Source organism: Portunus trituberculatus, chromosome 5 (assembly GCF_017591435.1).
Source record: "Portunus trituberculatus isolate SZX2019 chromosome 5, ASM1759143v1, whole genome shotgun sequence".
NCBI classification, from domain to species: domain Eukaryota; kingdom Metazoa; phylum Arthropoda; class Malacostraca; order Decapoda; family Portunidae; genus Portunus; species Portunus trituberculatus.
The window spans coordinates 4511259-4522653 of record NC_059259.1 but is presented as its reverse complement, the minus strand read 5'-3'; positions in this window follow the sequence as shown (position 1 = coordinate 4522653).

The window sequence follows — 11395 nt, the reverse complement described above, 5'->3', positions numbered from 1 at the left end:
CCCACTGGTGATAACGGAGGAGATATTGAGGTTAGCAAAAAGGAAGATTACAAGACCTTAATGCTAGGGGTGCACGATAAGATAAGAACGGATAAAACAGTTAGTAAAGAGACAGAAAACAAAACATTTGAAAAAGCCGTTGTCAAAAACAACGAAACTTGTTGAAACCATCGATCAAGAAAACAAAACGGTAGGAAGACCCATTTGTGATAGAAACGGGACAGATATTGAAGTTTGTAAAGACGAAAAGAAGAAGACCTTGGATAAAATGATTGAGAACAAAGGAAAGATTTGGAAACTATAGAACAGGAGACCAAAGCGTTGCCACCAGTCCCAGGTGCTATAAACGAAACTAAAGAGCAGCAGGAAAACAAAACGATATTTTCGAGGAATGAAACGGATGCGGAAACTATAGAACCACGAGAGGAAATTTTACCACGAGCGAACATAACTCCCGAGAGCGAAACAGAAACTGACGGAAACGAAAGCGAAATTCTACAGAACAAATCGATGAATCTAGAGACCACGATAGCGGAAATTGAAGCGACCACGATAGCGATTGAGGAAAAAACGGAAAATATTGAGAAATTAAATGAAGATATCAGTAAACAAACAACACTTCTGCAGAACCGAGCAGAAGATCTTGATAAAAAATCGAATGAAATGAAAAACAAAATACTAGAAGTGGAAAACAAAACGATGCGATTAGAAAAGGAATCAAATGCGATGTTATTGGAGAGTGTCATAATAGGGGGAACGATGCTGCGTGTGGAGACAGAAACCGATGAGATTGAAAACAAGCAGCCGGGTTGAAGGAGACGACCGAGAGTCTCCAGAACAAGACAGGAGACCTGCAGGAAGGAACTCAGAGTCTGCGGGCTCGGATTAAAGTTCTACAGAACAAGATGGTGGCTATAGAGAACATGATGGAAAAATTTTGAACATGACAGTAGAAATTGAAGACCAAACAGTAGATCTGGAAAAAGAAACACTGGATCTGCAGAATAAGACAGTCGAATTGGAAGACAAGGTGACTGGTATTGATAATTGGACTCAACAGATGCAGAAACGAACGTCGTAGCTAGAGAACAAGACTACTGGACTGCGGAGCAAGACAGTAGGCTTGCAAAACAAGGCATCAGCCCTCACGAAAAAAGCTTTGCCTGCAGATGATGATATGTTGTCACCGAGGAAAAACAGTAGACGTGTGAGACGACAACGCCGGCAAAGAAAACAACCCTACTACTACTGTGGAAGGAAGGACAAATTGCTGTAGTACAATGTATGGTTCAAGAAAGTACGCGCAGTAACCGAAAGGGCAATCCACAGTGACGCTGCTGAGGCAGACAGGTGGCAGAGGCCGAGGAGATTTTAACGAAGGCTCCTCGTCCCTGTCATGGAAGGGAAGGATCGTTTCTTTTATCTTACCTTTCCGAACTGAGTGACTTTTTCTCAATGACTTTCTAATAATGCAGTATTGTATAGGATGGAGTAGGCAGTAGTCACCTGCCGCCCGGTGGAATACTCCAGGAGAGGTACTTACGGGGATGTAGGCAGTGCTGCAGACTGAGTGATTCCCCGTGTCCTCTCTTCCCGGTTCCCTTTGTGGTCTCATTTATACAATTGAGCAGCTGCAGCCTGCCCTCTAAAGACAACTTCTACTACTTCCTACACTACACTACAACACCTTACACTTTTACACTCTCTTCAAATCAAAATTTAATAATGGCTTCACCACGCCCTGCCTCGGAGTCCCCCTCTGGGGAGGGGACCATAAATGTCCCCAGGTCGGACTGCCCCTCTGCTGTCGACCTTGGGTGTCTTGACACTTCATCTAATACTTTCACTATCAATTTCTGCAACATTCGTGGCCTTCGTTCTAATTTTCAATCTGTGGAACACCACCTCTCCTCTACTAAACCTCATCTTCTCTTCCTAACTGAAACACAGTTGTCTGTGACTACTGACAGCAGCCCCTTTTCTGTTCCCTCCTACTTGCTCTATCCTCATTTTCAATCCAAAGCTGGATGTTGCGCATACGTGCGTAACGACACCACTTGCTCTCGTGCCCACAATCTTGAATCTTCAGAATTTTCTACCATCTGGCTAAGACTTCAATGTCACTCTCTAACTAAATTCATCTGTGCTGTATACCTCTCACCTAATTCCTCTGACTATGTAAAATTCTTTGACTATTTGACTTCCAAGGTGGAGCACATCTTATCTCACTTTCCTTTTGCTGAGATCTCCATTTTAGGGATTTCAATGTTCACCACCAGCTTTGGCTTTCATCTTCTTTCACTGACCAACCTGGTGAACAAACCTTCAACTTTGCTATCCTTCATGACCTAGAGCAGCTAGTGCAGTTCCCTACCCGTATTCCTGACCGCCTTGGAGACACGCCCAACATTCTTGATCTTTTCCTAACCTCCAACCCTTCTGCTTACTCTGTTAAACTTTCCTCTCCGTTGGGCTCCTCCGACCACAATCTAATTTCCGTTACCTGTTCTATCACTCCAGTGCAGCCTCAGGACCCGCCTAAGCGGAGGTGCTTCTGGCATTTTAACTCTGCTAAGTGGGAGGAACTAAGGCAGTACTATTCTGATTTCCCTTGGGATGATTATTGTTTTCATGTCAGAGATCCTTCTCTTTGTGCCGAGCGCATAACAGAGGTGATTATCTCTGGCATGGAGCTATACATTCCTCATACTTTCTCTAACCCTAAAGCTAAAAAGCCTTGGTTTAACTCTGCTTGTTCTCGTGCTGTCAATGATAGAGAGGCGGCTCACAAACGGTTCCGTAGCCATCCAACTGCTGAAACTCATGCCCTATATATTTCTGCCCGTAATCATGCCAAATCTATTCTCCAACTTACTAAAAACTCTTTCATCAATAGAAAATGTCAAAGTCTTTCCAATTCTAACTCCTCTCGAGATTTCTGGCATCTAGCCAATAATATCTCTAACAACTTTACTTCTTCGTCTTTCCCTCCTTTACTTCATCCAGATGGCTCTACAGCTGTCTCTTCTTTTCTAAAGCTGAACTCTTCGCTCAAACCTTTGCTACCAACTCAACTTTGGATGATTCTGGGCATATTCCTCCTACTCCTCCACCCTCTGACTACTTCATCCCTAAAATTAAAATTCTTTATAAAGACGTTTTCCTGGCCCTCTCTGGCCTTGATTCTCGGAAGGCTTACGGTCCGGATGGAGTCCCTCCTGTTGTTCTCAAAACTGTGCTTCCGAACTCGCTCACTGCCTGGTCAAACTCTTTCATCTGTGTCTCTCTACTTCTATTTATCCTTCTTGCTGGAAGTTTGCTCACATTCAACCTGTCCCTAAAAAGGTGACCACTCCAATCCTTCTAACTACCGCCCTATAGCTTTGATTTCCTGCCTTTCTAAAGCCTTTGAGTCTATCCTTAATAGGAAGATAATGAGGCATCTATCAGCTCACAACCTTCTCTCTGATTGCCAGTATGGTTTCCGTAAAGGCAGATCTACTGGTGATCTTCTTACTTTCCTAACTGAATCTTGGTCATCCTCTTTAGGGACTTCGGTGAAACCTTTGCTGTCGGCCTTGACATATCGAAAGCCTTCGATAGAGTCTGGCACAAATCTTTAATTTCTAAACTACCCTCCTACGGATTCTATCCTTCTCTCTGTACCTTCATCTCCAGTTTCCTTTCCGATCGTTCTATTGCTGCTGTAGTAGACGGTCACTGTTCTTCCCTAAAACTATCAACAGTGGTGTTCCACAGGGTTCTGTCCTATCACCCACTCTCTTTCTATTATTCATCAATGATCTCCTAAATCTGACTCAATGCCCTATCCACTCCTATGCTGATGATACCACCTTGCATTATTCAACAGCGTTCAACAGACGCCCAACCCAACAACAATTAAATGACTCAAGGCGAGATGCTATAGGACGCCTAACTTCTGATCTTTCACTTGTTTCTGATTGGGGCAGAGAAAACCTGGTTTTGTTCAATGCCTCAAAACTCAATTTCTACAACTATCTACTCGACATAACCTTCCAGACAACTATCCTCTCTTCTTCAATAACACTCAACTTCCCTCTCCTCTACATTAAACACACTCGGTCTATCCTTCACTAAAAATCTAAACTGGAAATTTCACATCTCTACTCTTGCTAAATCAGCTTCCAAGAAGTTAGGTGTCCTGTGGCGTCTTCGTCCATTTTCTCTCCCTCCCAGCTGCTTGCTCTGTACAGGGCCTTATCCGCCCGTGTATGGAGTATGGCTCTCATGTCTGGGGATCCACACACAGCTTTACTAAACAAGGTGGAATCTAAAGCTTTTCGTCTTATCAACTCTTCTCCTCTAACTGACTGTCTTGATTCTTTAAGTCACCGCCGCAATGTTGCATCTTTATCTGTCTTCTACCGCTGTTTTCATGCTGTCTGCTCTTCTGAACTTGCTAACTGCATGCCTTCCCCCTCCTGCGGCCTCGCTGCACAAGACTCTCTACTTCTTCTCATCCCTATTCTGTCCATCTTCCTAATGCAAGAGTTAACCAGTATCTTCACTCCTTCATTCCCTACACTGGTAAACTCTGGAACTCTCTACCTGTGTCTGTATTTCCACCTGCCTATGACTTAAACTCTTTCAAAAGAGGAGTGTCAAGACACCTCTTACGTTAACTGGACCCTCCTTTTAGATTTTTTTGTTTTTTCTCTTTCTCCTACTTTCCTCTTAACAGGGCCTGGCAACCAGCGGGATTTTTTTTTTTCCAACACTTTGTTTTCCCTTGGCCAGTGCCCTTGTAAAAAAAAAAAAAAAAAAAAAAACAGATGATGTAGTGTGTGTCCTCCTGTCTTTCATTGTACAGATGGTTATGAAAGAGAGAGAGAGAGAGAGAAATTACAAGTTCTCTTGATTTATATTCTCATATTCCTTCCATTATGTTCTTCCTCATTGATTTAATCCTCTCTGCCTCTTCCTATTACAATTATTTTTTTGTTTTCCTTTTTTCCTTCATTTTATCCTCCTTTGCTTTGTCCTGATCCACCTTTTTTCCTTCATTTTATCCTCCTCCACCTCCCTTCTTTTTTATTTTGGCCTCCATTGCTTTGTCCTTCTCCACTTCTTATATTTCCTTTCTCTTTTTATTTCTCGTGCCTTTCCTCTTCTTTTTTTTCTACACCCACAGCAAGGATACAGTGAAAACAAAACCACATTTTCCCAAGTTTTTATGCTACCCCAAAAAACACACACACACACACACAGTCACTTACATAGTACTTACATACCATCACCTGACCATCTAGTAGTAGTAGTAGTAGTAGTAAGTGAACAAGTGCTTTTACAAACCCCCAATACACTTTAGCACTCTTTTAGCACAGCAGACCCCAAGAAACACTAGAAATTCAATGTAACCTTTCCTTTATTTGGTAAGGAATAGAACACACATCATTGGTTTTATTCTGAGCAACTCCCAAGCACCCTGAATGCCCTTGACACACAGTAATACCATAGAGAACACAATGGAACACAAAGAATGAGTGTTTCTCTTGTTCTCCCAGTGCATAGAGAACATAATAGAACAGGAAGAATGAATGTTATGTTCTTTGCCAAACTCACAGGGAACATGATAGAACACATACACAATGGAACACAAAGAACGAATGCTGTCTCTTGTTCTCCTCACAGTGCATAGAGAACATAAAAGAACACAGGAAGAATTAATGTTGTCATGTTCTTTGCCAAACTCACAGGAACATGACAGAACACAGATACACAATGGAACACAAGGAACGAATGCTGTCTCTTGTTCTCCTTCCAGCACATTAGAGAACATAATTGAACAAGGGAAGAATTAATGTTGTGTTCTTTGCCAAACTCACACAGATAGAACACAGATGAAGGACAAATACTCTGTCAGTCTCTTGTGTCCTCCATTTATAGGGAACACTAGAGAGCAAAGATGAACAAAATCTGCTCTTTCTCACTTCCTGTCTCATTTTTCCTCACCATCAACTCTGTGTATAATGAGTGTAGTGCTCTCTCTCTCTCTCTCTCTCTCTCTCTCTCTCTCTCTCTCTCTCTCTCTCTCTCTCTCCTTGAGCAGAAAATTAAGTTTAATCGCAACAAACTTAATCAATATCTTATTTTTTTATTCATTTTTTTCATCAATTAAGAAAAGTAAAGGAAACTTCTCTTTAATTTAAATAATCATGTTAAGGAAATTACTTAAGAAAACCATTCACTTGACAGTCATATAAGTGAAAATCTGGAACCATTTTTTTTTTCCCCGAATTTTTTAATGTTTTATCTGGAATTACTTAGAAGAGAATTTAAGTATGTGAGGGAAGATTAACTATAACATTACAATAAGTTAATTTCTTGTTACTTAAAGGAATGAAGGAACTGTGGCATCAGTATTATTCTTTTTCAACTTCAATATTTTGCTACTTAAAGAATAAATGAAGGGATTAAATACAGTACAACATCAATATTATTTCTTTCCGAACCAAAATTTTTCCTTCATAACAAAACATAACATCAAATTTATTCTTTTTTGAAGCTAAAAATGCAAAATAACATCAAATTTTTTTCTTGAACCTAAAAACACAAAATAACATCAAATTTACAGTTTCTTGAACCTAAAAACAAAATATCAAAATTATTCTTTCTTGTACCTAAAAATGCAAAATAACATCAAATTTACTCTTTCTTGAACCTAAAAACAAGAAATAACATCAAATTTATTCTTCCTTGAACCTAAAAATGCAAAGTAACATCAAATTTACTTTCTTGAATCTAAAAACAAAATATCAAAATTTTTCTTTCTTGAACCTAAAAACAAGAAATAACATCAAATTTATTCTCTCTCAAACCTAAAGACAAAAAATTAACATCAAAATTGAAAAAAAAAAATAACTTCAAATTTATTCTTTCTCAAAGCAAAAAAAACAAAAACAAAATATCAAAATTTTTTTCTTGAACCTAAAAACAAAAAAAATATCAAAACTTTTCTTTCTCAAACCTGAATTTTTGCAGATTAAAAGAACAAAGGGATTGAGAACAGTACACCAATATTAATCTCTCCTGAAGCATCATCAGTGTTTACTTACAAGACGTCACTCATATTTACTTAACTTTCCTGATTTAAGTAACAGAAAAATACTAATACTTTTTAGTACTTTTACTCGTTTCAATCAGATGTAAGTATTTTTGTGAGGACAGTATTATTTATTTATCTTTGTATTTTGTTAAGTGATTTTAATAATTCTTTCCTTTTATTTTCATTTCTTTTTTTGCTGTCAGTGTCAGCTATTTATTTATTTATTTATTATTTATTTATTATTATTTTCTTTTTTTTTATTTGTTTGCTATGAGTGACCAAAAAGTGTCTGTTTTTTCTTTGTCTTTTTTTTTCTATTTATTTGTCTATATATTTTTTGTTGAGAGTGCCTCGGTTTTCCTTCTTTAATTCTTGATACAATTATTTTTTTTACTAATTTGTCTATTCTTCTTCACGGTTGTTTTTTACTAATTTGGCTATTTATTTTTCACACAGATTTTTTTTTTTACTAATTTGTCTATTTACTTTTGACACATAACTAAAAACACGTCTATTTTTGTGTGTTCTATTGTTCATAATTTGATTCTTTAGGTGAGTGGCCAAGATCTGTGTATATTTTTTCACTTTACATTCTTGCAAGCGACCAAACTAAGTGTCGGTCTTAACAAATCTTCTTGACTTTTTATTATAACGTGACTGGAAAAAAGTGATGTTTACAAGTCTATCATTTTTCATTCTGAGAAGTAATCAAAATACCAAAATTAATGTCCTTTTTTCTTCTTAACTTTTCATTATGACAAGTAACGAAATTTGCCTTTTTACAAATGTCCTCTTTTTTCTTAACCTCTTCAGTACTGGGACATTATTTTTATCATTAATTTTGGGGTATGATTAGACAATTTCATTTCAATCAGGAAGTATCTATGGAGATCAGAAGATTGATGGCCAGAGTCACCAATGTTTTAATTCCCACAAAAGTTTCTGAAGCTGTATAAAATCACCAAATAGTAACCAGAATGAATATGGAAATGCATCCTGGTACTGAAGGGGTTAACTTTACATTATTACAGCTGATCAAAACAAGTGTCCATTATTTATAAATCTTTTCCTGTTTTTTACTTTCATACAAGAAAATGAAGCTTTTTTTTTTTTTTTCTTTTTTACAAGCCACCAAATCAAAACCACATTTCACAAGTCTACCAATCCACACTTTTTTTTTTTTTTTTTTTTTTTTTTTTTTTAAACATTCTTTTTTTACAAGTGATCCCAACAAGCATTCAATTTACAAGTTCCTTTTTTTAATATACTTCCCATCTCTACAAGTGAGGGACTATGAAAACAAGTGTATATTTTTTTACAAGCAGCGGATGTAGACTTTTTTTTTCTTTCTTTCTTTTTACAAGCACCAAGAATAAGTCTTTTTCATACCAGACTAAAAAAATATGTTTATGTTTGTCTCAATCTTCAAAGTCTCATCTCACCAAACATCATTCTGTCACCCACCTGATTTATGTCACTAATAACAGCCTCATCTCATTAAGCTCCTATTGTTACTCATCTCAGTCTTAAGAAATCTCATCTCACCAAGCTCTTTTCATATTTTATCTGTAATTTATCTTATGATCTTCGAATGCCCATCTTTTTAAGCTTATTTTTTCTCACTTCCTCATATCACAATCTTAAAACTTGTCTTACTAAGCTCAGTTAATAATTCTCTCTCTCTCTCTAATTTGGCTTATAATCTTAGAATGCAATCTCTTAGTAAGCTCGTTTTCTCTTCACTCACTCATCTCAATATTAAGAATCTCACTCACAGTATTAGGACTTGTCTTACTAAACTCATTAATATTCTTCACTTAATTTGCCTCATGATCTAAAAATATTCATCTTTTACTCACTTGAAAATCTTAGGAGTGTCATCTTACTAAAACTCCTTAAATATTCTTCTCTCACTCTCTAATTTTACATCTTGATCTTAAAATGACTTGGTAAAAATATTCAATCTATTACTCCCTCGTCACATTCACCCCTCGTCCCTCAATCTCAGCAACTCTATCTGACTAAACTGATGTGTTGTGTGTTGGTGTCTTGATGTGTTGTGTTCCTGAAGGCAGATCCCTGTCATTGTGATATAGAGAGAGGTGTCATGTGGCAGTGCATGGCTAACTCTATACACATACACACACACACACTAATGCACAGACACTCACAGACACTTGGTAGGGAGTTAAGTAGAAAAAAGGCAAGATATTTTGTCCTGAAAGATAAGAGGAATGGAGGTGCTTTGAGAGTAAAGGAGGAAAGGTTGTTTGTCTCTCCAAATAGTAAAGTAAGATAAACTCGTCAAAATGTGAAGGAACGGACAAAAAATGAGGAAAGGGAAGAAAAAATGTGCTGAAGGATTAAAATAGAAGAACATTTTATTCTTAGAGTAAAAAGATAAGAGAAAAGAAAAGTGATTCTTGTAAAAAATGAAGAAATAGAAGAAAAGAAGGAAATAAAGGAAAAGAGATAACTGAAAAAATCAAAAGAAAATGAATAAAATTGAAAAAGGAATGTGATATATGAAGAAAGAGAAAAATGTACAGTTGAAAAACACACACACACACACACACACACACACACAGTCATGTATATAGCTAGAACAAAAAGAAAAAAGGAAGGTAGATAGAGAATAATGAAAAAAAATATGTATAAAAGAATAAACAAAACACTAAATTGTTTCCAAAAAGTAGAGAAAAATTGAAATATTGAGAAAATAACAACAGGTCTTATTTATTTATTTTTTTTATATATATTTTTGTGGTGAAAAGGAGAGAATGTGATGAAATAAAGGAAGAATACACAGATAAGAAAATAGTGATAATAAATATACATGGAAGAAACTAAAACATGTGAGAAAAGGAAAGATCAACAACAACAAAAGTCAAAAAGAAAGAAAATTTTTAAATCAAGAAAGAAAAAAAAAATCAACAAGAAATCAACTAGAAATTCAAGAAAAAAACAATAACAAGCAAAGGCAACAAAAAACAAAATCAGCAAATGAAAAAAAACAAAATAAAATATAGAAAATTAACAAGAAAATCAACAAGAAAAACAAATAAATAAAAAGGCAAGAAAGATGAGAAAAAGATACACAAAAAGCAGAGAGAGAGAGAGAGAGAGAGAGAGAGAGAGAGAGAGAGAGAGAGAGAGAGAGAGATACAAAAACAGAGAATTGTTAATCTGAATGGTGACTGTCAGGTAATTAATCAACACACTCGTTAAGTCACTGCCGAGACACAAAATTGAGAAAAATGGAGTAAATAGATGAATAAAAATTAATAAATAAAACTGAGCTACTTGAAAATAATAATAAATAAAAGAATAAGTTAGATTTATATACAAAAAAAGAAAAGGAAAAATGGAAGTTGTCTATAAAGGAAAAAAGAAAAAGTTTAATATAGAAAAGGAAAGAAAAATATGAGAATGTTAAATAGATAAAAAAGAAATCTAGAAATGAGTTACTTGAAAAAAAAAGGATAAAAAATATATAAAGTTAGATTTATAAAAAGAAAAAGGAAAAAAGTTTACCTAGAAATGAAAAAAAAAAAGAAGTTAAATATAAAAAGGGAAAGAAAAAAAAAATGAGAACATTAGATGGAAAAAAAATATGGTTCGATTTATAAAAAGAAAAAAATATGATCTAGAAATGAAAAAGGAAAAATATCTAGAAATGAAAAAGAAAAAATATCTAGAAATGAAAAGAAGAAAAAAGTTAAATATAAAAAGGAAAAGAAAAGATACAAGAACATTATATGCAAAAAAAAAGGAATCTAGTCATTTGAAAAGAAAAATAAATGAAAAACAGCAAAATTTAATAAAAGAATAGTTAGTTAAAAAAAAAAAAATGAGAAGAAAAAAACAAGAAATAAATGTAATTATCAAAAAAGTAAACAAAAATAACAAACCGTAATAATAAAAGAAGAAAAAAAGAAAATAAATAAAGAGGAATAAATAAACAACAAATCTGGATAACAAACCTAAATCAATTGACTTCAAATCACCAACAGACACACCCACCCCAAATAAAAAATAGATACCTAAATAAAATAAATAAAAAAAAAAAAAATTCATACCCCAACACAGAGAGAGAATCACAGGAAATCTGGATATCGGCCTGACTGCCAAACACACTCATTAATTCACCATGGAGACACTGGATAGCAAAGAAGCACTGGTGAAAAATCTTGTACATCATCAGGAACTGCAGAGGCTGGCTTGGGGTGATGAGGCAGGGTGGAGGGAGGGTGTAAGGGTGGGGTGGGTGTCATGGGGGTGATGTGCAGGCCAGGGTGAAGCAGGATG